The sequence below is a fragment of the Somniosus microcephalus genome, chromosome 2 (assembly GCF_052327205.1).
Source record: "Somniosus microcephalus isolate GS21.2 chromosome 2, FLI_Smic_1.0, whole genome shotgun sequence".
Taxonomy (NCBI): domain Eukaryota; kingdom Metazoa; phylum Chordata; class Chondrichthyes; order Squaliformes; family Somniosidae; genus Somniosus; species Somniosus microcephalus.
This window is the reverse complement of record NC_140988.1, coordinates 130097128-130124364: the sequence shown is the minus strand read 5'-3', so window position 1 is coordinate 130124364 and position 27237 is coordinate 130097128.

The window sequence follows — 27237 nt, the reverse complement described above, 5'->3', positions numbered from 1 at the left end:
ATCAGAAAGATTTCCAAAACACTTTACACATTTTAAGCTGATTTCAAGGCAATCCTGAAACCAGTTAAAAGCCAATTAAAAATAGATGGGACCATCCCCAAAATGAGGCCTGCTTATTCAGTGAAATCAGACATTGGAGAGCATCAACATCAGCAGAGCAGATCAGAAAGAAGGCTCAAGTTCAGTACAGGAGAGAAAGTACGGTTCAGAAAGGGATATCATCATCACCGTACTCAGTTGGAGAATCGGAGACTTGAAGAAAGAAGAACGAAACAGAAGGAAAAGGAAAATCGCGGCAACCAAAGGCCTCAAGAAACCAACGACTACCAATATTACCACCAACCAGGTAATATTGGGCCACTGCGGCCAACAAGAAACCAACCACCGAGAAATAGAAAAATCACAAACTTGTTTCCACTCTACAGGCTAGTCTGACTTACCCCTGGGTAAGATTTGACACAAAAGACTCTAAAAACTACCTAACCAAAGAAAATTGGGTAGTTACCCGATAAATCCAACTACGCATCTAACCGCATCAGCGGACAGGCGAAGACTGAAAACCCAACGCAGGTGCAGTCTTCCACCACATCCGGGGTACGGCAGGCCCCAACCGCCATAACTAAAGAGAACCCTGAAATCGCGAACCTCTACAATCTGTCAAGAAAGTCGTTTGGTGAGCATTTCCTGGTCCTCTGGATTTCAACCTAGTTAGGATAGTGGGATTGGGAGAGTAAGGTATTTTTGTCTATTGTAATTCTCCCTCGCATATTCCGAAGTGTTCCCCCTTTTAGAGTATAAGATTTATTGTATTGTATGTTTTCCTGTCTCAAAATAAAAATCTCAATTCTTTTGACCAACTCAGGTGTCTGTTGCAATTTCATTACAACCCCCAAATAAGTCCAAAGTCTAGAACCAAAGGAGTGGGAGTGATTCGAACCGCTCAGGGAGTCAGAGGCAAAGCTGACCACACACACCACCCCGTGCAGAATGGCAACCGCGGCAGGACTTTGGCAAAAGGGATGTAATGCAATAGACCCTGTGTTTGATGAAAGAACGAAGATGGAAGAGAGGATTTCCTCTTACATTTTTGAGAAGGTGAATTTCACCAAGAAATGGGTGACCAGTCTGTTGCGCGCTGGGCGTCCCATGGATGCTGCAGCCAAATGGGCTGAGAGCAAGGATCATAAGAAGTCGGTAGAGAAGGCCATCTGGTTGGTCTGCGCCCTACGACAGATCCAGCTTTTAGATCAGCATGTTAAAATATTGACAGCAGAGCTGCAGGAGGCAGCCAAACTGTCCCAAGCAAGAGCTATAGCAGGGGAAGAACTATTGCAGGAATTACAAGCCCAAAATCAAGAGAAGTTACAGCTGGTAGAGAAACACAGGAACAGGCATGAGTATTTTGGTGTCAAGTCACCGAAGCAAAAAGCAATGAGCTAGTACTGAAAGAGGAGAACGCTCGCCTAACCAGACAGTTAAAAGAACAGGAGGAAAAGTACAGAGATGTAAAGGCAGCTTATAAAGTAGCAAGCACTAGGGATTTTGAAGCAGGAGATCATGGCCCCTGTCAAAAGCAGATCGACAGTTTAAAACTTGCTCTGTCCAGGGCAAAAGGCATGGTATGCCTAGTAAGCCCGGGTGCGGCCCAGGTAGACCTGGAAGTAGAAGTAGAAACTGTTCAGACGTCACCTGTGGCACCGGGGAACAACTCAGTTGGGCAGCAGGAGGGACAGGCAATCTGTAGGGAGGACAGGGAGGAGTGCACACCACCACCACCTGTGGCGCCGGGTTTTGACTCAGTTTGGCAGCAGGCAGAAGTGGGCAAACAAATGCAGGAGAGGTCGGAGCCGAGGCCGATGTGCCCGGCTCGACAGCAAAAGTTTGGCCCACCCGGGATTGGTGGGGGCCGGGACTCCTTGAAAGCCAATTTGTGATTCCCCATGGGACCCAACAGCTTAGGGCTATGGTAAGCCACCTGAGCAAGCTCACCCAAAAGGGAGACCCCTCAGTCCACTTTATGGAAGTGGAACAAGCGGCAGGCATCAATGAGTGCGACGACTCAGAAGTGGCCAAGATGCTTCTGTTCACCTTGGATGGCAAGCTGTGCCAGTCCCTCTCTGCCGAGTGCAAGAAGGAACAGGGAGGGTACGCTGCCATCTGGGGGCGATGGGGATGAATGATGGTAGTTCATTCTCCCGGGTGGAGAAGACTACACAGTTAGCAGGTGAGACCCCTCAGGCTTTCACAGACAGGCTGTGTCCTGTGTACAGGAGTGCCTGTAATGGGGATCTCGACCGGGCTAACTTGAACCAGGATGAGCTGGCTCACTGGCTCCGAAGTCTGGTGGCAAACAGCTTGCCATGGATCAGAGCCAAGGCCAAGCTGTGGTTCGAACCAAAAGGCCCCCAAGTCACTGAGGAGACAGTGGTTAGACAACTGACCCTGGCTTACCGCAACGGTAGAGGGGTGGAAGAACCATAAACAAAAGGGAAGGTTCACAAATTAAAACCTAGCCAAAGTAAGAAAGAATGGCACCAGGAAGGGGGTAACCCTTCCGATACGAGGCGTAACTGCTTTGGGTGCGGGAAAAGTGGGCATTGGAGAAGGGACTGTAGAAATCCTTGGAAGGATAGTGTGGGGAAAAATTCCCCAGCTCCTGCCCCAAAGGCAGAAACACCGACTTCTCCCCCCACAGTTGATTCGTTAGTAGCTGCACTTCGAGTTTTGTTGGCTGGCCCAGGGAGGGTAGCCACAGCCACGGGTGCTTTAACTCCATCTGCCCCAGCTAACACAGACTTATGACCAGAGCCAGTGCAGCCTGTCTACCTGTGTCCCCTTGAGTACGATGTCTGGAAAAGACCGCTTGTTAAGATGGAAGTGGAAAAGGTGAAAGGGACCTATCTGTTGGACACGGGAGCTTCAAGCACCATAGTCTATTCAGATAACCCCACTGCCTCACCTCTGTCTAACGGGGTCCCGTACAGCTTAGTGGGGTTCACAGGTAACGAACAGGTTGGCTCGTTCTCTATCCTGCTGTCCATTCATTTAGGAGCACTCCACACCAAGTGGACTTGTGTTTTAATGAAGTGGGAGCAGGAAGGGAAAGGGATCCTGGGGGCTGATTTTATCATAGGCCACAGGATTCTAGTGGATCTTAGGAACCACTGTCTGTGGGGAACATGCACCAACAAAGAGAGTGAAGTGGCAGTTATCCCAGAGAAACAGGGCAAGGGGACCTTGTCTACCCTAAAACCCAAGGAGGGTTACGACCTCGAGCAAATGGTCAGTAACACTCCAGTGGAGTACCAGGCATTTGTGCGAGCACACCTCGGCGCATTTGCCACTCACAAGCATGATTGTGGGAGGGTGAACGGGGTCGAAGTAAGTGTAGATGGGGACCCCATGACCCGACCACAAAAGCAGTATAATTTCCCCAAAGAGGCAGAGGCAGACATGGAAACGGCCATGACCTCTCTGGTCAAACAGGGGGTATTGAGACCAATAGCCACCCATGTAAACACTCCACTGTGGCCGGTTAGGAAACCGGACAACTCCTGGAGAGCCACGATGGACTATCGGGTACTCAATAGGAACATCCCCGCCTGTGTACCCATGGTCGCAGCTGTCGCCGACCTCATTGGAAGTATTCCAGCCTCCGCGACCACCTTCACGGTGCTGGATATTTCCAACGGGTTTTGGTCCATCCCTCTACGGAGAGAGGACCAGTACAAGTTCACCTTTACGTTTAAGGGCCAACAATACACCTGGAACTGCCTACCACAGGGGTTCCCCAATAGCCCCAGCATCTTCCACCAGTGTATGGCAGATTGCTTAAGAGGCTTCAGCCGACCCCGACAGTTAGTCCAGTATATGGATGACCTGCTCCTATTCACTGATGAAGGAGAGGAACACGGTCCACTCCTGGCTGAACTGCTGGAGTTGCTCAAGCAGGAAGGTTTTAAGGTAAACCACAAGAAGGTACAGATCGACCAAAAGGAAGTAAAGTTCCTAGGGCTGGCTGTGCGAGCAGGGGAAAGGGCCATAGATAAAGCCAGAAGGGAAGCAGTGCAGGAGTTACCAGCCCCCAATACAGTGACAGGAGTAAGATCTTTTCTGGGGGTAACAGGGTACTGCAGAGATTTTATTGAAGATTACGCCGCCACAGCAGCCCCCCTGCTCTGACTCCTACACAAGGGAGTGGAATGGGTTTGGGATGAGGGTTGCGAGGCAGCATTTGTAAGCCTCAAGCAAAATCTGCAGACTGCACCAGCTCTAGGGGCCATTGATGGGGAGAAAGAGTTTTTCTTGGAGGTAGCAGCCAGCGGGGACAGTCTGAGTGCAGTGCTGCTCCAGGAGCAGCACAGTCAGCTGAGACCGGTGGTTTACTCCTCCAGGATACTCATGGATGTGGAAAAGGGCTATTCCAACTGTGAGAGGCAACACCTCGCCACTCACTGGGCTGTAAAAAGATCATTGATCTTCACAGGCACCTCGCCCATCACCCTCCTCACCCATCACACGCCCACCCAGATGCTCCTAGATGGGAGAATTAAAGATGGGACAGTGGGCAGTGCCCGCATTGCTCACTGGACCCTGCTTCTCTCCCAGATGGACCTAAAGGTGAAAGGTCTCTGCGAGCCCAAGCTCGCAGCCAACATGATTTATCCAGGGACGGCCCACCAGTGTTCCATTGAAGGAGTATGGGAAGTCAACATAGGTTTTTCGGCCGGGATACACCCCATAGGCCGCAAAATCTATGTGGACGGTTCCAGCACAGTATCTGCTGGGAAACGACTCACAGGGTGTGGAGTTTATGACCCGGGGCAGACATTGCCCTGGCAATTAAACTCCCCAGCACCATGAGTGCCCAGCAGGCTGAACTGTCCGTGGTAGTGTACGTGGTTACACACCCAGAGAAATTCCCTACCCCATACACGATTTGCTCGGACAGCATGTTCACGTGCAATTTGTGTACGGAATACCTGGCCATCTGGTCCCGTCGGGGATACACCTCCGCCGACGGGAGACCCCTGGCAATCAAGCCTCTGCTGGAGAAAATCATGACAGCCGTAGGGAAAGAAGGGAAGGTCTATATCCATAAGGTTAAGGCCCATTCGAAGACAGAAACCATGAGGGAGGGAAATCAAAGGGCAGATGAATTGGCCAAGCAGGGAGCTAGGGAAGGAGAGTTTTGGGACCCCTACCAGACAGGTTTGGTAGCCGCAATCCGGGACAAGGGAGGTACACAAGGGGTAGCTTTGGTCCCGGACCTAAAGCAGGCCCAGGTACGGGATCCCATCCTCAGAGCCGTCTTGAACGCACTCACAAAAGGTATAGCAGCCATCACCGTCAAGGAAGGCATGCTGTTCAGGTGGGAGCAATGGGTAGTGCCACAGCAGCACCAAAGGGAATTCCTCCAACTGGCCCATGAGGGTCCAGGAGCGGGGCATCCTGGGCCTGAGGCCACCTGGCAGTGGGTGGAGCAGGCAGGATGGTGGCCAGGACTGAGGGAACAGGTCTGCAAGTTCTGTGCCAGCTGTCTGGCGTGTGCTGCCAATAACCCTGACCCCCAGAAAAGGAAGGTATCTTTGGGACAAACCAGTAGAGGGACCATGGCAGTCAATCCAGATCGATTACATCGGGCCCCTACCCACCGCCCAGGGAGGCTACAAATATTGCCTAGTCCTGGTGGATGTGTTCTCAAAGTGGGTAGAAGCTTTTCCCTGCCGTACAACTACCGCATTGGGTACAGCCAAGATCCTGGTCAGGGAAGTGTTCTCACGATGGGGACTCCCACAGTATGTGGAGTCTGACCAAGGGAGTCACTTTACCGGACAGGTCATGCAAGAGACCCTCATGTTACTCGGCATTGAAGGGAAATGGCACGTCGCCTACAACCCACAGTCATCGGGTCCTGTAGAGCGTTTAAACCGCACTATAAAAGAAAAGCTGCGCAAGGAGACGGGAGACTCACCCAAGAAGTGGGTGAAAATCTTACCGTTGGTCCTAATGGGGATCCGAGCCAGCCAGTCAAAAAGCACGGGGTATTCCCCACACGAGCTGATGACTGGCAGGGTTATGCAGACCCCCACCCATGTGCTAGCCCCGGTGCTCATGGAAGGCCAGCTCAGAGAGGTGAACCGGGACAGCTTCGTCAGGAATCTGTTTGAACACCTTAAACAGGTTCACTGGCAGGCTGCTAGCAACATGGGAAAACAGCCTCGGAGTAACCGATTGCTGCTAGAACCCAACAGGCACCACGAGTGGGAGATTAGGGGATCAGGTCATGGTAAGGAACTTTGCCCAGTTGGGAAGTTTCGAACCATTGTATATGGGGCCGTACATCATTGTGGACAAGGCAAGCCCCATGGTCTATGCCATCAAAATGCCCCGCCACACAAAGTGGTTCCACATTAATCAGTGCAAGCTGTTCAAGACTGAGAGTGGAGAACGGCCAGCAAGGGTTAACCGCACTAAAGCTAGAGAGCAGCAGCCTGCAGCTGTGACAGACTCACAGACCGCAATGGTGGGGGCAGTGACGTGTGTGACTGGAGAGGCCCTCCCACCAATTAAGTGGGACTCAGGTACACCCCCAGTAGCCGGAGCCTTAAGAAGGTCTCCTCGCACACCACAACCTAGACTACCGTGGTCACCCGAGTATCATTTTAAATGGTCCAGCCCCAGGAGAACCTTTAACAGAAAGGGAAAAACCAAGGTCAGGGACCAGTCTAAGGACACAGATCCCCAGCCTGCCGCCTCCAAATGTGAGGGACTCACAGGAGAGGTAGCATTGGGCAGAGAGAGAGAGAAGGGTCCCCAGCCTGCGGCATCAGGCTGCGGGGAACCCACAGGACAGGACAGGGACTCAGCAGCCACACAGAAAGGGGTAGTGTGCTGCAGCACAGGAGGACACACTCCCCCGATTAACTGGGAAACAGGGAAGCTCCCAGGTCTTTTAAGAAGGACTCTCCGGGTCCGGTGGCACAGGTCACCTTACACCCAGGCATACAAGCTGCCCAGATTCCACAAAAGGCAGAGGCCTAACAGGAATTAGCCTGGCCGTCCGGAGACGGGCGGCGGATGTATATAGCTTTCTGAAGTATTTTAAGTGTGTTTTTACAGTTTGGTAGTTTGGAATTCTTAGTAGCCTAATTTTAGTTTAGGATAAGTTTAAATTCGGAAATTTTGATAACTGTGTCAAGCCAGAGAACCATCTCGGGACATGGCTATTTTGTTTGTGTGTCCCTACAGAAAGGAAATCGGCATGAGACAGGTTCTGCTCCTGCTCGCCCTGGTAGGGGTGAGCATCGGTGACCAAGGAGACGTGGAGAACTCCCACGTCTATGGGTGCTCAGGAGAGAGAGCACCGATCATTACCGCAGGAGGTGGCGAACGGGGTGTGGAGGAGCTCGCCATCTACTTCCACGAGGGAAGGTGGCCAGGGTGGCTGGGGTCTAACTCGACTCAGTACTTCAGCCAGACCAGGTTCACGTACGGGGAGGCCTCCATCCCGTGCCCCAGGGTACAGATCGTTGCTACAAGGGTCAGTGTCACCGAGGGGAAACGTGTGTGTTTGACATGTAAGGGACAGATTCCTTTGGATAGGTGGTGGTGGCTCAGAAAGCTCAGCAAGGACATAGGAAACCCCGCAGTTGATTGGGAATGATTGGGGAACAATACTGAGTGCGGTGGCATTGAGTGGAGTGAGAGTTTGGCTTAGACAGCACTGCAGAAGCGGAGCAGCGAGACAAATCAACCTAACAGGCCCCACAGATAGCATTTAAAAGCGAGGTTGGTGATCAGCTGGTTGGTAGGTTCTCTTCCTTCTCTTTTATACCTTTAAGTTGGTAAGTCCTATTTAATAGTGGTGTGATATTATCATCTATATCCGGGCAGAGGGTTTCATAACTAATAATAAGAAATTTAATTAATTACATAGAATGGAGCAGGTGATGTGTTACTGTTGCGAGATGTGGGAGCCAGTGGACCCCATTGAGGCTCACGGTGATTACATTTGCAACAAGTGTTTGCTGCTAGAGGAACTCCGGCTCTGTATTGAGGTGCTTGAGACCGAGCTTCAGACACTGCGACACATCAGGGAGGGGGAGAAGTACCTGGACTCTATGTTTCAGGAGGTAGTCACACCTATGAAATTAATTAATTCAGATGTAGTTCGTGGGCAGGGATAGGACGGTGTGACTATGAGTGAGACAGGTACAGGGATCCAGGAGGTAGTGTTGAAGGAGCCGCAGCCCTTGCTCTTCTCAAACAAGTTTCAGATTCTTACTCCCTGTGAGGGCGGGAGTGGGGACTGCAGGGAGGATGAGCAACCTGGCCACAGCACGGTGGAACAGGGGGCCATTCAAGTGGGGGGAGTAAAAAGAAATGTTGTAGTGGTAGGGGATAGTATTATTAGGGGGATAGATAGGGTTCTCTGCAGTCGAGAGCGGGAGTCCCGAAGGCTGTGTTGCCTGCCCGGTGCCAGGGTTAAGGACATCTCTTCTGGGCTGGAAAGAAACTTGGAGTGGGAGGGGGAGGATCCAGTTGTCGTGGTCCATGTTGGTACAAACGACGTAGATAGGACAAGAAGGTTCTGTTAAAGGAGTATGAACAGCTAGGGGTCAAATTAAAAAACAGAACCTCAAGGGTAATAATCTCTGGATTATTACCTGAGCCACGAGCGAATTTGGCTAGGATAAATAAAATTAGAGAGTTAAATGCGTGGCTCCAAGACTGGTGTGGGAAAAATGGGTTTTGCTTCTTGGGACACTGGCACCAGTACTGGGACAGGAGGGAGCTGTTCCGTTGGGATGGACTTCACTTGGCCAGTGCTGGGACTAGAATCCTGGTGAATCATATAACTAGGGCTGTAGAGAGGGCTTTAAACTAATTAGTGGGGGGGAGGTTTCTAGAGAGCAAATAATAAAAATGACAACGGAGAAGGTCATAGACTTAGGTAGCAGTGGGGGAATTAAAAAACAGAACGTGTCAGGAAGGGACAGAAGGTATGGAGTAAAAGGTAAAGTAGTAAAAGGGGAAAAAGCAGGAACTAAGTGTCAAAAAACATATTTGAAAGTTCTTTATCTGAATGCACGTAGCATTCGTAACAAAATGGAAGAGTTAACGGCACAAATAACTACATATGGGTATGATCTTGTGGCCATTACAGAAACATGGCTGCAGGGTGACCATGACTGGGAATTAAACATACCAGGTTATTTAACAATCAGGAAGGACAGGCAGGAAGGAAGGGGAGGTGGGGTGGCTATGTTAATAAAGGAAGGAATCACTGTAATACAGATAAATGATATTGGGTCAAAGGATCAGGATAGTGAAACAGTTTGGGTGGAGATAAGGAATAATAAGGGGAAAAAAACACTACTGGGCATAGTCTATAGGCCTCCGAACAGTTGCAACTCTGTTGGACGGAGTATTAATCAGGAAATAGTTGAGGCTTGCAATAAGGGAACAGATATAATTATGGGGGATTTTAACGATCATATTAACTGGACAAATCAAATTGGGCAGGGCAGCCTTGAGGATGAGTTCATTAAGTGTATTAGGGATGGGTTTCTTGAGCAGTATGTAACTGAACTGACCAGGGGGCAAGCAACCTTAGATTTGGTCCTGTGTAATGAGACAGGATTAATTAAAAATGTCCTAGTAAAGGATCCCCTTGGAATTAGTGACCATAACATGGTTGAATTCCATATTCAATTAGAGGGTGAGAAGGTTGGATCTCAAACAAGCATGCTGAGCTTGAATAAAGGAGACTATGAAGGTATGAGAGCGGAATTGATTAGAGTGGACTGGAAAAATAGATTAAAGGGTAAGACGGTACATGATCAGTGGTGTATATTTAAGGAGTTATTTTACAACTTCCAAAAAATATATATTCCACTGAGGAAAAAAGGGTGTAAAAGAAAAGATAGCCATCCGTGGCTACGTAAAGTAATTAAGGATAGTATCCGACTAAAAACAAGGGCATATAAGGTAGCCAAATTTAGCGGGAGGATAGAAGATTGGGAAGTCTTTAAAAGACAGCAAAAAATAACTAAAAGGTTGATTAAGAAAGGGAAGATACATTATGAAAGTAAATTAGCAAAAAATATAAAAACGGATAGCAAAAGTTTCTATAGTTAAATAAAAAGAAAAAGGGTGGCTAAAGTAAATGTTGGCCCCTTAGAGGATGAGACCAGGAAATTAATGGTGGGAAACATGGAGATGGCAAAAACACTGAACAAATATTTTGTATCAGTCTTTACGGTAGAGGACACTAAGAATATCCCAACACTGGACAAACAGGGGGCTCTAGGGGGGGAGGAACTAAATACGATTAAAATCACTAAGGAAGTGGTACTTGGTAAAATAATGGGACTCAAGGCGGATAAATCCCCTGGACCTGATGGCTTACATCCTAGGGTCTTGAGAGAAGTGGCGTTAGGGATTGTGGATGCATTGGTAATAATTTTCCAAAACTCCCTGGACTCAGCAAAGGTCCCGGCAGATTGGAAAACTGCTAATGTAACACCCTTATTTAAAAAGGGTAGTAGGCAGAAGGCTGGAAACTATAGACCTGTTAGCCTAACATCTGTGGTTGGTAAAATTTTAGAGTTCATTATTAAGGAGACAGTAACGGGACATTTGGATAAACATAATTTAATAGGACAAAGTCAGCATGGTTTTATGAAGGGGAAGTCATGTTTGACAAATTTGCTTGAGTTCTTTGAGAAAGTAACATACAGGGTGGATAAAGGGGAACCAGTGGACATAGTGTATTTAGACTTCCAAAAGGCATTTGACAAGGTGCCACACAAAAGATTATTGCTCAAGATAAAAAATCACAGGATTGGGGGTAATATTCTGGCATGGGTGGAGGATTGGCTATCTAACAGAAAGCAGAGAGTTGGGATAAATGGTTCATTCTCAGACTGGCAATCAGTAACTAGTGGTGTTCCGCAGGGGTCAGTGCTGGGTCCCCAACTCTTTACAATCTATATTAACGATTTGGAGGAGGGGACCGAGTGTAACATATCAAAGTTTGCAGATGATACAAATATGGGAGGGAAAGTAGTGAGTGAGGAGGACATAAAAAACCTACAAAGGGACATAGACAGGCTAAGTAAGTGGGCAGAGATTTGGCAGATGGAATACAATACTGGAAAGTGTGAGGTTATGCACTTTGGCAGGAAAAATCATAGAGCAAGTTATTATCTTAATGGCAAGAAACTGGAAAGTACTGTAGTACAAAGGGATCTGGGGGTCCTGGTGCACGAAACTCAAAAAGTTAGTATGCAGGTGCAGCAAGTGCTCAAGAAGGCCAATGGAATGTTGGCTTTTATTGCTAGGGGGATAGAATATAAAAACAGGGAGGTATTGTTGCAGTTGTACAAGGTATTGGTGAGACCGCACCTGGAATACTGCATACAGTTTTGGTGTCCATACTTAAGAAAAGACATACTTGCTCTCGAGTCAGTACAAAGAAGGTTCACTCGGTTAATCCCGGGGATGAGGGGGTGGACATATGAGGAGAGGTTGAGTAGATTGGGACTCTACTCATTGGAGTTCAGAAGAATGAGAGGCGATCTTATTGAAACATATAAGATTGTGAAGGGGCTTGATCGGGTGGATGCGGTGAGGATGTTCCCAATGATGGGTGAAACTAGAACTAGGGGGCATAATCTTAGAATAAGGGGCTGCTCTTTCAAAACTGAGATGAGGAGAAACTTCTTCACTCAGAGGGTAGTAGGTCTGTGGAATTTGCTACCCCAGAAAGCTGTGGAAGCTACATCATTAAATACATTTGTAGCAGAAATAGACAGTTTCCTAGAAGTAAAGGAAATTAGGGGTTACGGGGAGCGGGCAGGAAATTGGACATGAGTCTAGGTTCGGAATGGTCATGGCCCTGTGGGTAGCGGAGCAGGCCCAGGGGCCGTGTAGCCTGGTTCTGCTCCTACTTCTTGTGTTCTAATTCTGTGTTAGATTTCAGTAGATGGTTCTATTCCTGTTCCTGGCTGGGGTGGAGATCACCTTTTACAGAAGGTAAGTACTGTAGAAAATATAGGGACAGAGTGATCTCCTGGACGAGTTTCGATCGCCTAGATGGGTCGGAGAGGAATTTCCCAGATTTTTTCTCCCAAATTGGCCATTGGGTTTTTTATCTGGTTTTTCGCCTCTCCCAGCAGATCACATGGGTTCGGGTGGGATGTAGAGTGATAGCAGATTTGAGGTTAGGATCAGATCAGCCATGATCTTATTGAATGGTGGAGCAGGCTCGAGGGGCCGATTGGCCTACTCCTGCTCCTATTTCTTATGTTCTTATGTTCTAATACCCATCGGATGATTACGGGGACCTGAGGGGGATTGAGTGTGTGCTGGGACAAGTGGTGGGAGCCGGATCAGGGGATTTATGTCTGTATGTGGGGGTCAGAGAAAGTCTGCCCCACAGGCATATCCATCATTTTCCACCGGCAATGGCAAGATGCCAGGGAGGGGATGGAGTGGGATTCTAGCCTGCATGTGTGCGCGATCCCACACTCCCCGATTCCAGTCAATGCCACCGAACTCGTAACCCGCCCCCGAAAGCCCCTGTCCACGACCACGACATCACGGACTATAGTCCAGTGGTGTCCTACCACCACCAAGGGACATGGGAATGTTTTAGTCCTAGTGCCAACCGATAAGTTGCTGTACCAGGGGGTACACTGCAGTGGCTTCAGTGATCCTGAACCTGACCGAGGTGCACTTACCTGAGTGGTGCCCTAAAGAGACAGAACAGTTGTACCAAGCCCTGCTGAAGGAAATGTTTAGAAAATTTTATGAATTCGACTTTGCCAGGGTAGACAAAGCGAAGCTGTACAGTTTACATCCTGAGCATAATATAGGCGTGGGGAGACAAAGAAGGGGGACCTGGAATGATATTTTTACAGCTTATAGTACAGGATCCTCAGTAATAAACAGCCTAGATGATATAGAGTTACAAACTCAGATAAATGGTTTAAAGACCCAGTTAAGAAAACTCCTAACAGAGGAGAACACAGTGGTGGGCTCAGAGCTACATGAGGACCAGGCTATGACGGTACATTTAAAGGAGATAATAGCTGAGCTGGAGAGACATGCCAAAACAGTAAATGCACTCATACGGGAGGACTGGAATGCTTCAGATCAAGCTGCACAGAATGAGGTGTGCGTGCTATATGGGGCATGGTTGCTGGGTGAGGGCCGCAGCAACCTGGAGGATTTAAAACAAGGTTTAGTCCCCTCCTGGATTAGCAACAAGCACCTCGCAGCCCTCCACCCGTTTAGTAATTCGCTGAGCCCGTGTCAGCTCCGCCTAGCCTCTGAAGCCTACCCTGTCCCAGTGGATTGTGGACGTTCCAATCACACTATCATGGGGATAGTAGTGAGGATGCCGGTCATGGGTGGGACAGCCTGAACCGCACCGGTATACAGGGTGGAGAACATTAGGATCATTCAAGGGGGTGCACACGTTCGTTTTTCAGAAGTCCCACCTTATGTCATAAAGTGGGAGCATGCTATGACAGGTACAGACCTCTCCAGGTGCCGGAGCTAGGGAGCACACATAATACTGTGTCCCCAGCATTTGAATGACTATTCGAGACCACAGTGCGGGTTTAAAGCTGCTGGCACACAACCTGTGAACTGTACCATGGAGGTAATGGCACAAGACCATGTTTCCCCACAGGTAGCATTCATAGGGGGTGGGATATATTGTGTCACCACAAGTGCGCCCCACTACCGGCATGGACAGCACATCTGGTGTCCGGTGAGTGACAGCAGTTTTTGTTTAAAACCCGAGGCAGAAGTTCAAGTGGCCCAGGAACGGATTGTACCCATCCCTGAACCCTTAACTGTTCACCGCACTGTCAGGGAAAACATTACCAACCTGCAAAATTACGTAACACATTTTGGCTATGAGATTCCCCCTCTACCAGAACCTCTTACCGCCCTATTAAAAGCAGTGGTCATCTCGCAGAAGCATTTCTATACATTAGAGCAGAAGACAGTTGAGATAGGGGTCAAAATCTTGGATATTGTAGTTCCACCCTGGTGGGACATTTTTGAAAATATAGAGATCCCTTCTTGGATTCAAATGGCTTCACATCTGTTAGTAGTTTGCCAGCTCGGCATAGTTTTCTACTTGTTGTGCACAAATTGCAAAGGAAGGGACCAGATGCTCCGCTCTCAACATGAGGGAGCATGGGACAAAAATAAAGTCTATGACCAGGTATAAAACCAACCTTGACCGTTATTAAAAATAAAGTTTGATGAGTGTGTGTGTCATTTATTTTTCCATTGTATGTGTAATTTTACCAAGTGGTGCAGGGGTGTTGGACCCCCTCCGTGCTTGGATGGGAATGTAATAAAAGTTTTCATACCTTGTATATATCTGTGTAAACACTACACCTGAAGGGAACGGGAGAGAGTGTTTTGTTTTGGGTTTTTAGTTTAGATAATACAGGGGAAGGTTGGCTCCCAAGGATCAGAAAATTTTGCTCACAACTGCATGATACTATAGTGTTTAAAGTATCACAGGGGGGGGTGTAAGGCTTGCAAAATTATAAAATTCCCCCAAAGTAAGAAAAGAAGAGATATTGGACTGTTTGAATTAATATTGGGCCAAAGGGGACCTAAAATCAAAACCCCAGGAAGATTTGGCTAGTTTAAAAGGCATGTTCAGGCCTGTGGAAAAACCTGTGACAAAAGGAGGTTGGATGGGCCCCTGAAACACAGACAGTTTGAGTATTGGAAAGGCCAGATCATCTAGGAATGTTCTGGGCCACCCCAACCATTCTACATAAAGACAATAAGCCTATGGAAAGACTTCCCACCGAAAACCCACAGGGCCATCAAGAACATGAATAATACAATACATGCTAACAGTCAACAAAAGAGGACCTGGCCCCAGCAGGAAAAGGACAATCAAACAACAGTTTAAAAGCAATCAGAAAGATTTCCAAAACACTTTACACATTTTAAGCTGATTTCAAGGCAATCCCGAAACCAGTTAAAAGCCAATTAAAAATAGATGGGACCATCCCCGAAATTCAATGAGAATTGAAACATTTAAAAAATAACGAGCCCGCCAAAATTAACAAAGGACCAGAGATTTGGCGGTCAGATAAGCCAGGCCTCAAAACAGCATAATTGAGGCCTGCTTGTTCAGTGAAATCAGACATTGGAGAGCATCGAGATCAGCAGAGCAGATCAGAAAGAAGGCTTAAGTTCAGTACAGGAGAGAAAGTACAGTTCAGAAAGGGATATCAACATCACCGTACTCAGTAAGAGAATCGGAGACTTGAAGAAAGAAGAACGAAACAGAAGGAAAAGGAAAATCGTGGCAACCAAAGGCCTCAAGAAACCAACGACTACCAATATTACCACCAACCAGGTAATATTGGGCCACCACGACCAACAAGAAACCAACCACCGAGAAATAGAAAAATCACAAACTTGTTTCCACTCTAAAGGTTAGTCTGACTTACCCCTGGGTAAGATTTGACACAAAAGACTCTAAAAACTATGCCTAACCAAAGAAAATTGGGTACTTACCCGATAAATCCAACTACGCATCTAATTGCATCAGCGGACAGGCGAAGACTGAAAACCCAACGCAGGTGCAGTCAACCATCACGTCCGGGGTATGGCAGGCCCCAACCGCCATAACTAAAGAGAACCCCGAAATCGCGAACCTCTACAATCTGTCAAGAAAGTCATTTGGTGAGCATTTCCTGGTCCTCTGGATTTCAACCTAGTTAGGATAGTGGGATTGGGAGGGTAAGGTATTTTTGTCTATTGTAATTCTCCCTCGCATATTCCGAAGTGTTCCCCCTTTTAGAGTATAAGATTTATTGTATTGTATGTTTTCCTGTCTCAAAATAAAAATCTCGATTCTTTTGACCAACTCAGGTGTCTGTTGCAATTTCATTACAACCCCCAAATAAGTCCAAAGTCTAGAACCAAAGGAGTGGGAGCGATTCGAACCGCTCAGGGAGTCAGAGGCAAAGCTGACCACACACACCACCCCTTACATATGTACCTTGTAGCTGATTGAAAAAATGGTGCAGTTGTAAAGCAGAATAGATTCTTGAACAATTAACATTAATCAGTCCTATCTTTCACTGTATTTTCTATGATAGAAAGTTTAAATTATCATACCATTTTTGGTGGGAAAGCTAGAACTGGGACCAAGCTTTAACAATAATTAAAGCTGGGCAACAAACTAATTAGAGATGTTACTTAAAAAGTTAAAATTTGTTTAGAATCAAGTCAGGCATGTTAAAATCAATCAAAGTAATTGCAAAGCAAATTACATTAAAAGGATTACCTAAAAGTGAAAGTTAGCAATTTGATGTAAGCAATTAAACTATTGATTGCTATTTATAGCTTTAATCAATGCAATGTTTTGGACATTTACCTCAAATTGCACAGAGTTTAAGATATATATAAAAGGAAAACACATACAGAGATTGGTCTACCACTGGCCCCAGTAGGACCCCACAAAAACCAATCAGTTTATGTGGAAGTAGCAGTCTAGACACTACTTAATTGAGATTATCCTCCTACTCCACATGTACATCACTGTAAAGCTTTAACTGTTTTATGGGGCCTTACATTGGTGAGATGTGTTTGCAATTGGAACTTACTGGTGACTTTTGACCAAGAAACAAATGGTAATACTGAGTAGACTACATACGCAATGGGGGTACATTTTCCAACTTTGCACTCCCAGGTGGGGGGCCCCACCCACCAAGCAGAAAAAAAATTCAGGCAAATATTAGCAGGTGTGGGTCCCAACTAGGATGGCAAAGCCGGAAAATTACCCTTAATGTTTATCTGTCAAATAAAGGATTTATCTGATTAATGAAGGGAATAACTATCTAATCTGGTAAAGGTCTCCGTCAGTTTTGTCTCCTTCATAAGTGAGTTAAAGTTGATGGGTTTTTTACCACTTTTTTCCACATTCCCCTAATCTCCTGAAGGCCTGCCAAAGTCACCAGTCTACAGTTCAGACAGATAGCATCAGCAGGCTATTTAACCAAGGATATTGCAGTGAGCCAAATCCAGTTTTCACCTGACATCTGCACACAATTTTCCATCCATTAGGAGTGGAACCCTGGTTGATTTTCCCCTTCCTAGTCTATGGGCGCTGAAGCCAATTATTGCATCCCGACTGGCACCTGGCTGAGATCAGCCAACTCAACCCTGATCAGGAATCTAACCCAGGACATTATGGTCTGTATAGCTTGGTGCTTTGCCAGCTGGTGTTTGTACCCATGAGGCCTTCAAGGGAACTAGAGAACTTGTCAACTTATTGAAAGTTATATGAAAAACTAATATTCTTGGTATATATACCAAGTGTATAAGACAGAGAAGTATAATTGTATAATTGAAATTAAATCAACTGGGGAAAAAACTTCCAAAACATAAACAAGTAGCAGAACTCTCCAAATATACTCTTTCCATGTGGAAACAGAAAAGAACAGATGGCATAACATTTTTTCCTAAAAGAAAGTTGCAAAATTATTAGTTGAGTTCGCTACCAGCTCGATTGGCAAGACTTACTATCAATCACAGTTTTATGTCTGCTAATTCGCTGAATCAGTTGTCAATTAACATTTAGTTATGTCGTGTTGTAATTTTTTTTTGTTACAGCAAAATTGCTTTATTTTCTTTTTTTTTTTATTTAAAATTAAACTGAAAATGTAAATGACAATTTTTATCTTGTTGGTTAACTGATTTAAAGTATTTTTTTGTATCTGAAGCACTTTGGGATGTCCTGATAAGGTGAAAAGGCACTACATAAATGCAAGTTATTTATTTGAGTTAATTTACTCAGGCGAGATATTCAAGTGACCATTTGGAATATTGTGTCAAACACAACAACCATGCCCTATTAAAATATTAATATATAAACGTCATTTTAACTTCTCTTTCAAGTTCTTACTAGAATACAGTGTTAAAGGCCTTTTTCCAAGTGTCTTTGACAGTACTCTGCTTCTGTTCTTTGGTAAAACATGACCTTGGCATTCAATCAGCAAAGGAGCAGTTTATTGCCTCACACACACTGGATGAATGAAAGTGATCACTGAATTTAACATGCATCAGGCAAGCCACAACTGGTTTATTTTTCACTCAAAGTGTGAAACTAGATCATATAGTTGATGTATACCATACTTACATTAATAAAAACTTTTGCATTCAATAGTTTTCTGTATAAATGCTTATTTATGAGTACATCTCTTGAGCCACAGCTCAGGGAGATGGCCCATTCTTTGTTGTTTAAAAGGTGTACCATCAATAGTTTGCACCAAATAAAAACTACAGTAAATAAACCACTACTAGCATGGCAACATGTTTCCTGTACAAGAATTACATTTGTAGTAAAAGGTTGGAGCATTACTCCACGAGAGATAGTGATTATTGACACAAATACACCACATAGCAAAGCTACTCTAACTAGTCGCAATTCTTTTCTGCAAGAATTTGAGTTCATTTTTCCAGGATAAAATCCGCCTTGCTTACATAGCACAGACGTACAATGAATTGATACATGAAAAAGTTAAATAGTTGGGTCTGGATATTATATTGAGTGGTCTGCTGACCTATTTTGTCTCTAGGTATAATTTTGTTATGCTTGGCAATCAGAATATAGGTGAATTTGAGATTGGGTTGCAGGAGAAAAAAAGTCACCCTTATCATTGCACTCAATTTATTATGGGCATGAATTTGCGATCGGAGGCTTCCCGTGGGCGGATGCCTCCGATCATCAAAAAATCTATGCATTTACCTGGTGGTCCGCGATCCTGGGCCTCTCCTGGTAGAAATGCGTAGAGGCCCATATATCCCAGGGGCGCATGTGGTTCGCAAGCGCCCCTGGGATCACGTGGGCCAGCCCAACCAACGAAAGAAGGGAATCCTCATTCATACTTGTGGGAATTCCATACGTACAGAACTGCCATAAGTATGAATGGGGATGACTTAAAAAATACACGAGCACATGAAATAAATAAACAAAAAGCATTACATATATAAAATTAATTAAAATGGCATTTAATTAAATATTTTAAACAACAAAAATGTAATTTTTTGGAATTTTTTTTTAATATGTTTTAACGGGGCTAAATTTAAACTTACCTTATTGGAGAGGGTTTTTAATGTATAAGTGAGTGATAAAATTTTATTTTTCTATTTTTTAAAACTCTTATGCTGGTAAAAACAGGCCTTACACCTGCTTTTGCCAGGCGTAAGAATTTCACAGGCATTCAGCGGGCGGAAGTTGGGCAAATAGCGCAACTCTCCAACCACAGAGGCCCTCCTCCCGGGGATGCAGAGGATCTGTCAAGAAGATTCTCGACAGATCGCAAGTGCTGGGTTTCAGCGCATGCACTTCACATGCCTAAACCCTAACATACGTACCCATAGGGGTTGCAAAATACGGCCCAATATATCTAGGGGGCGAAATTCAGTTATGTCCTGTTTGGGGGAGGTAACCAAATTATCGCCAGAGATTTAGCGTCCGGCGCGGAAGTACTGCCCCAGCCACTAAATTTAGCTTACCGCCCCAGCGAGGAAGCAGAGTACTATCACGGGCGCTCCACTTCCTTTCGGGGCGGTATCAGGGGCGAATAGCGCGGTAGCGCCGGAGCACTACGTGGTCGCACTGACGCGTTTCAGCGCCCGCCCCTTCCGTTAAAGGGGAGGGATGCTATGAGCTCTGCAGGGCCTCCGATGGCCCACACTAGCCCACCAAGATGCAGTGCTGGGCTGCATGATGGCGTCCACGGATCACACCAAGGAACGCCATGGAGGGCAGACCTGGAGGTCAGCGCAAAAAAATAAATTGGTGACACAGTCCACGGCAGCCTCACGGGACACAGCCGAATTTCTGCCATGGGGCGGTAAGGGGACACGGCAGTGTGCTAAGGGGTTGTGGTGCATGCCGATTACGCCATCGGCGGTGCAGCAGCCTGGGGTAACTAGGGCTGTAGAGAGGGCTTTAAACTAATTAGTGGGGGGGGAGGTTTCAAGAGAGCGAAAAATAAAAATGTCAGCAGAGAAGGCAATAGAGCAAGGTAGCAGTGGGGGAATTAAAAACCAGAGCGTGTCAGGAAGGGACAGAATGTATAAAGATAAAGGTAGAGTAGAAAAGGGGGTAAAAGCAGGAATAAATTGTCACAAAACGTATTTAAAAGTTCTTTATCTGAATGCACGCAGCATTCGTAACAAAATAGACGAGTTGATGGTACAAATAACTACACATGAGTATGATCTGGTGGCCATTACAGAAACATGGCTGCAAGGTGACCATGACTGGGAACTAAACATCCAGGGGTATTTGACAATTAAGAAAGACAGACAGGAAGGAAAGGGAGGTGGGGTGGCTATGTTAATAAAGGATGGAGTCACTGCAATAGTGAGAAATGATATTGGGTCAAAGAATCAGGATAGCGAAACAGTTTGGGTGGAGATAAGGAATAATAAGGAGAAAAAGTCACTAGTGGACGTAGTCTATAGGCCTCCTAACAGTTGCAACTCTGTTGCTCGGAGTATAAAACAGGAAATAGTTGGGGCTTGTAATAAGGGAACAGCTATAATCATGGGAGATTTTAACTTTCATATTGACTGGACAAATCAAATTGGGCAGGGCAGCCTTGAGGAAAAGTTCATAGAGTGCATTAGGGACGGGTTCCTTGAGCAGTATGTAACTGAACCAACCAGGGGGCAGGCAATCTTAGATCTGGTCCTGTGTAATGAGACAGGATTAATAAAAAATGTCCTAGTAAAGGATCCCCTTGGAATGAGTGACCATAACATGGTTGAATTCCAAATTCAGTTGGAGGGTGAGAGAGTTGGATCTCAAACCAGCGTACTAAGTTAAATAAAGGAGACTATGAAGGTATGAGAGCAGAGTTGACTAAAGTGGACTGGGAAAATAGATTAAAGTGTAAGACGGTACATGAGCAGTGGTGTACATTCAAGGAGATATTTCACAGCTTTCAAGAAAAATATATTCCAGTGAGGAAAAAGGGGCATAAAAGAAAAGACAGCCATCCGTGGCTAAGTAAAGTAATAAAGGATAGTATCCGACTGAAAACAAGGGCATATAAAGCAGCCAAATCTAGTGGGAGGATTGAAGATTGGGAAGCATTTAAAAGCCAGCAAAGAATAACTAAAAGATTAATTAAGAAAGGGAAGATAGATTATGAAAGTAAACTAGCAAAAAATATAAAAACAGATAGCAAGAGTTTCTACAGTTGTATAAAAAGAAAAAGGGTGACTAAAGTGAATGTTGGTCCCTTAGAGGACGAGACCGGGAAATTAGTGGTGGGGAACATGGAGATGGCAGAAACACTGAACAAATATTTTGTATCAGTCTTTACAGTAGAGGACACTAAAAATATTCCAACACTGGACAAACAGGGGGCTACGGGGGGGAGGAGCTAAACACGATTAAAATCACTAAGGAGGTGGTACTCGGTAAGATAATGGGACTAAAGGCGGATAAATCCCCTGGACCTGATGGCTTACATCCTAGGGTCTTGAGAGAAGTAGCGGTAGGGATTGTGGATGCATTGGTGGTAATTTTCCAAAACTCCCTGGATTCAGGAAAGGTCCCAGCAGATTGGAAAACTGCTAATGTAATGCCCTTATTTAAAAAGGGAGGCAGACAAAAGGCTGGAAACTATAGACCAGTTAGCCTAACATCTGTGGTTGGTAAAATGTTGGAGTCCATTATTAAGGAAGCAGTAACAGGACATTTGGATAAGCATAATTTAATCGGACAGAGTCAGCATGGTTTTACGAAGGGGAAGTCGTGTTTGACAAATTTGCTCGAATTCTTTGAGGACGTAACAAACAGGGTGGATAAAGGGGAACCAGTGGATGTGGTGTATTTGGACTTCCAAAAGGCATTTGACAAGGTGCCACACAAAAGATTACTGCACAAGATAAAAAATCACGGGATTGGGGGCAATATATTGGCATGGGTGGAAGATTGGCTATCTAACAGAAAACAGAGAGTTGGGATAAATGGTTCATTCCCTGGTTGACAATCAGTAACTAGTGGTGTTCCGCAGGGGTCAGTGCTGGGACCCCAACTCTTTACAATCTATATTAACGATTTGGAGGAAGGGACCGAGTGCAACGTATCCAAGTTTGCCGACGATACAAAGATAGGAGGGAAAGCAGTGAGTGAGGAGGACATAAAAAACCTGCAAAAGGACATAGACAGGCTAAGTGAGTGGGCAGAGATTTGGCAGATGCAATATAATGTTGGAAAGTGTGAGGTTATGCACTTTGGCAGAAAAAATCAAAGAGCAAGTTATTATCTAAATGGAGAGAAACTGCAAAGTGCTACAGTACAAAGGGATCTGGGGGTCCTGGTGCATGAAACACAGAAGGTTAGTATACAGGTACAGCAGGTGATCAGGAAGGCCAATGGAATCTTGCCTTTTATTGCAAGGGGGATGGAGTATAAAAGCAGGGAAGTCTTGCTGCAGTTATACAGGGTACTGGTGAGGCCACACCTGGAATACTGCGTACAGTTTTGGTTTCCATATTTAAGAAAAGATATACTTGCTCTCGAGGCAGTTCAGAGAAGGTTCACTCGGTTGATTCCGGAGATGAGGGGGTTGACTTATGAGGAAAGGTTGAGAAGGTTGGGCCTCTACTCATTGGAATTCAGAAGAATGAGAGGCGATTTTATCGAAACATACAAGATTGTGAGGGGGCTTGATCGGGTGGATGCGGTGAGGATGTTTCCACTGATGGGTGAGACTAGAACTAAGGGGCATAATCTTAGAATAAGGGGCTGCCCTTTCAAAACTGAGATGAGGAGAAACTTCTTCACTCAGAGGGTAGTAAATCTATGGAATTTACTACCTCAGAGAGTTGTGGAAGCTGCGACATTAAATAAATTTAAAATGGAGATAGACAGTTTCCTAGCTGATAAGGGAATACGGGGTTATGGGGAGAGGGCAGGGAAGTGGACGTGAGTCTAAGTTCAGATCAGCCATGATCCCATTGAATGGCGGAGCAGGCCCGAGGGGCCCTATGGCCTACTGCTGCTCCTACTTCTTATGTTCTTATGTTCTTATGTGGCACTATTGGCTAGTGCCTCAGTAGTGCCCCGCCGAATTTCTCAGGGGGCACTGCCCCGCCCGGGCGATAAGCCCATTGCGCCCAGTTAGCACCTGGAGGCACTAATGGCAGGCGCAAAGGAGCCGAATTTCGCGGCCTAGTCTTCACTTCCGCACAGCTAGAATAAAGATACTGTGGGGCAGGAATCCAGCTGTGGTTTTTTATGACAATCTGGGCATTAATCTGTTTTCTAATTTGTACATTTGGCCTGCACTTAGCCACTAGGCCAGTGTTCAATCCCTTCCCTTTACACAGGAAGCCCATTGTTATAGTGAAACCAGAAAATGCTGTTAATAAACTGTTAGCATCAAAAGTGAAGAACAGGTTAATGCTTTGAGTGTGACCATCCATCAATACCTTCATTGGAGCCTTGCACAAAACATTAACCTATCTTTCTTTATCAGATGCTAATCAACGTGCTGTGCATTTCCAACATTTTTTCGAGAATTTTCTTTGGGAGAAACCCCATTTATGCATCTATCCAGGGATTTACGCCAATCTTCCACCAAAGTTACAGTGACCAATGAGGAGATCCCTCTGAGGAAATTCCCAGCGTTCTTTTCTTCATTTCATATTTCTTTTTATCTCAGTCTCATTATTTTAATTTTGAAGTTCTTCACCGGCAGTATTATGTCTAAAGTTATAAAACTACAGCAATAATGCTTTCTTTATCTGATCAAATACAGAATTATACAACACAAAAGAAGGCCATTCGACCCATTTTGCCTGTGCCAGCTCTTTGATAGAGTTATTCAATTAGTCCCACCCCCCTGCTCTTTCCACATAGCACTGGAATGGAAAACATAGAAAAATAGGAGCAGGAGTAGGCCATTCGGCCCTTCGAGCCTGCTCCGCAACCTTTTCAAGTATATAACCAATTCCCTTCTGGAAGTTACAATTGAATCTGCTTCCACCACCTTTTCAGGCAGTCCATTCTAGATCATAACAATTCATGGCATAAAATAAATTCACCTCATCTCTGCTCTGGTTCTTTTGCCAATTATCTAAAATTTTTGTTTTCTGGTTACTGACCCTCCTGCCAGTGGTAACAGTGGCCAGAATTTTCTGGAGTCCATGCAGGCATGGCTGGAGGCAGGTCGGAAAGGAAATTTGAAAATCCCTGAAGCGGGTCAGGAACCCGCCGTCATCCCGCCCCCACATGCCTTTCCCTCGGGCACGTTTGCCAGCGCGTCAGCGACCCGAACAGCAGAGACAGCCGAGCTAATTGAGATCATTATCAGGTACTTGTCAGACCCTTAAGTGTCTTTTTCACCCTACCTTTCAAATTTTCCTGGGTGACCAGGGGAATCACGCAGCTCTGGAACCACGTCTGTGAACCTGAGGCGGAAGTTGACTGGCCATTGATCCAGCTCATTCGTGCACAGCATGAAAAGTACAATAAAAACTCCCACCTCACAGCTGATCATTTTCATACGGCAGATGCTGTTGCTGAGTGCATTGTCAGCACAGATTTAGCTTTCTAGAGGTTGCAAGTGTTTCCAGCAACGTTGGCATCCAGTGTCAACTCATTGGTAGAACCTATCACACCATTGACAGATTGCTTCTGTCATCTCGACTTGACCTGCCATCTATTCCATCAGCATGGGTGCCGTTTATACTGTCTCAACTTGATCCTCAGAATTGGATCACAATGAGCCCCAACACCAGCAGCACCAGGCACACCAGCGGCACCAACAACAACACCAACCTTCTCCTCAATGACCTGATGCTCCACAGGACAGAGGGCATCAGCGCATGGCTGCACCACACTAGAGGAGATACCCCCGACACAGGGTATGCAGGTAAAGGATGAGTTTCCTCAACATAATGGAGCAGCAGTGCCTAAGGGGGCTCAACCTATCATGCCAGTTCGTTGCAGACATTTGCAGATTGCTGGTTAGAAGACCTGCAACCCAAAGGAGCGGGTGGACATGCCTTACCAGTGGCTGTCAAAGTCACCAGCGCCCTCATCTTCTTTGCCTCAGGTTCCTTCCAGGGATCTGCAGCAGCCATTTGCGGCATCTCACAGTTGGCCGCCCACAGATGAATCACACTGATCATCGATGCCCTGTTTGACAAGTCAGTCAATTATATCAACTTTGCCACTGATGAAGCCAGTGTTACTGAGCGGGCGCTGGCCTTTATCGCTCCGGCTGGATTCCCATGGGTGCAGGGTGTCATCGGCTGCACACAGGTGGCCATCAGGGCACCCCATCATCACCCAGGAGTCTTTGTCAACCGCAAGGACTTCCACTCCCTCAATGTGCAGCTCGTCTGCAACCATTGGAAGATCATCTTGCATATGTGTGCCAAATTCCCTGGCAGCTGCCATGACTCTTTCATTCTGTGCCAGTCCACCCTCCCTCAGCTCTTCACACCTCCAAACAGAATTTCTGGCTGGCTGCTTGGAGACAAGGGCTATCCACTGAAGACTTGGCTCATGACACCCTTGAGGAGGCCAAGTACTGAGGCCCAGGAGAGAAATAATGAAAGCCACATGTCCACCAGATGTGTCATAGAGCAGGCAATAGGCATGCTGAAAATGCACTTCAGATGCCTTGATTGATCTGAAGGAGCCCTTAAGTATGCACCAGCCAGGGTCTCCAGAATCGTCATGGTCTGCTGCGCCCTGCACAACATAGCACAGCAGCGAGGATTAGTGCTGCATGAGGTGTAAGGCTCTGAGCGCACAGCCTCTTCAGAGGAGGAGGAGCAGGAGGAGCATCAACTGGAAGATGAGGAGGAGCAGGAGCAGGTGGAACCTGTGGTCCAGACCCCACCAGCACCTGAGCACATTGCTGCCCAGGAGGCCAAGGATGGCCTCATCATGGTCAGATTTACTTAACTTCAGGCATTATACCCACAAGGCTGCCATATACTGCTTCAGGTTCCCCCACCCCTCACAACAACATCATAAAGCATCCCTACAATGACCAAGCCATTCCTTTCACACTGACCACCATTGCTAGAGGTAACGTTATGTCTCACCATTCACTCCAACTCACTAAGCCACTTCCAATGGTGCACACAAAGTTGTCCATGACCAGAAAGTGGTGAAAATAAATATTTTTACCTGTAACATAACAGGAACATTTAATGAAACACCCAAGTGCTTACAAAATTTGTTTACAGTTATATTAGGACTCTGCAAAAAATGAAGCAGTCCATGCCCACATGCAATAAAACCTGGATGACATTCAGGCTTGTGCTGATATGTGGCAGGTAACATTCGTGCCACAGAAGTGCCAGGCAATGACTATCTCCAACAAGAGAGAGTCTAACCACCGCCCCTTGACAATCAACGGCATTACCATCACCATATCCCCCACCATCAACATCCTGGGGGGTCACCATTGACCAGAAACTTAACTGGACCAGCCACATAAATACTGTGGCAACAAGAGCAGGTCAGAGGCTAGGTATTCTGCGGTGAGTGTCTCACCTTCAGATTCCCCAAAGCCTTTCCACCATCTACAGTACAAGGCACAAGTAAGGAGTCTGATGGAATACTCTCCAATTGCCTGGATGAGTGCAGCTCCAACAACACTCAAGAAGCTCAACACCATCCAGGACAAAGCAGCCCGCTTGATCGGCACCCCATCCACCACCTTAAACATTCACTCCCTCCACTACCGGCATTCCGTGGCTGCAGTGTGTACCATCTACAAGATGCACTGCAGCAGGCTTCTTTGACAGCACCTCCCAAACTCGCGACCTTCTTGAACCGCTGCAGTACATGAAGTAAAGCTGGTCCCACAGTGCTGTTAGGGAGGGAGTTCCAGGATTTTGACCCAGTGACGATGAAGGAATGGCGATATATTTCCAAGTCAGGATGATGTGTGACTTGGAGGAGAACTTTTAGGTGATGGTGTTCCCATGCACCTGCTATATTTGTCCTCCTAGGTGGTAGAGGTTGCAGGTTTGGTGGTGCCATCAAAGAAGCCTTGGCGAGTTGCTGCAGCGCATCTTGTAGTTGGTACACACTATAGCCACGGTGCATGTTTGTTTGGAATGAATGTTTAAGGTAGTGGAATGGGGTGCCAATCAAGCAATCAAGTAGGCTGCTTTGTCCTG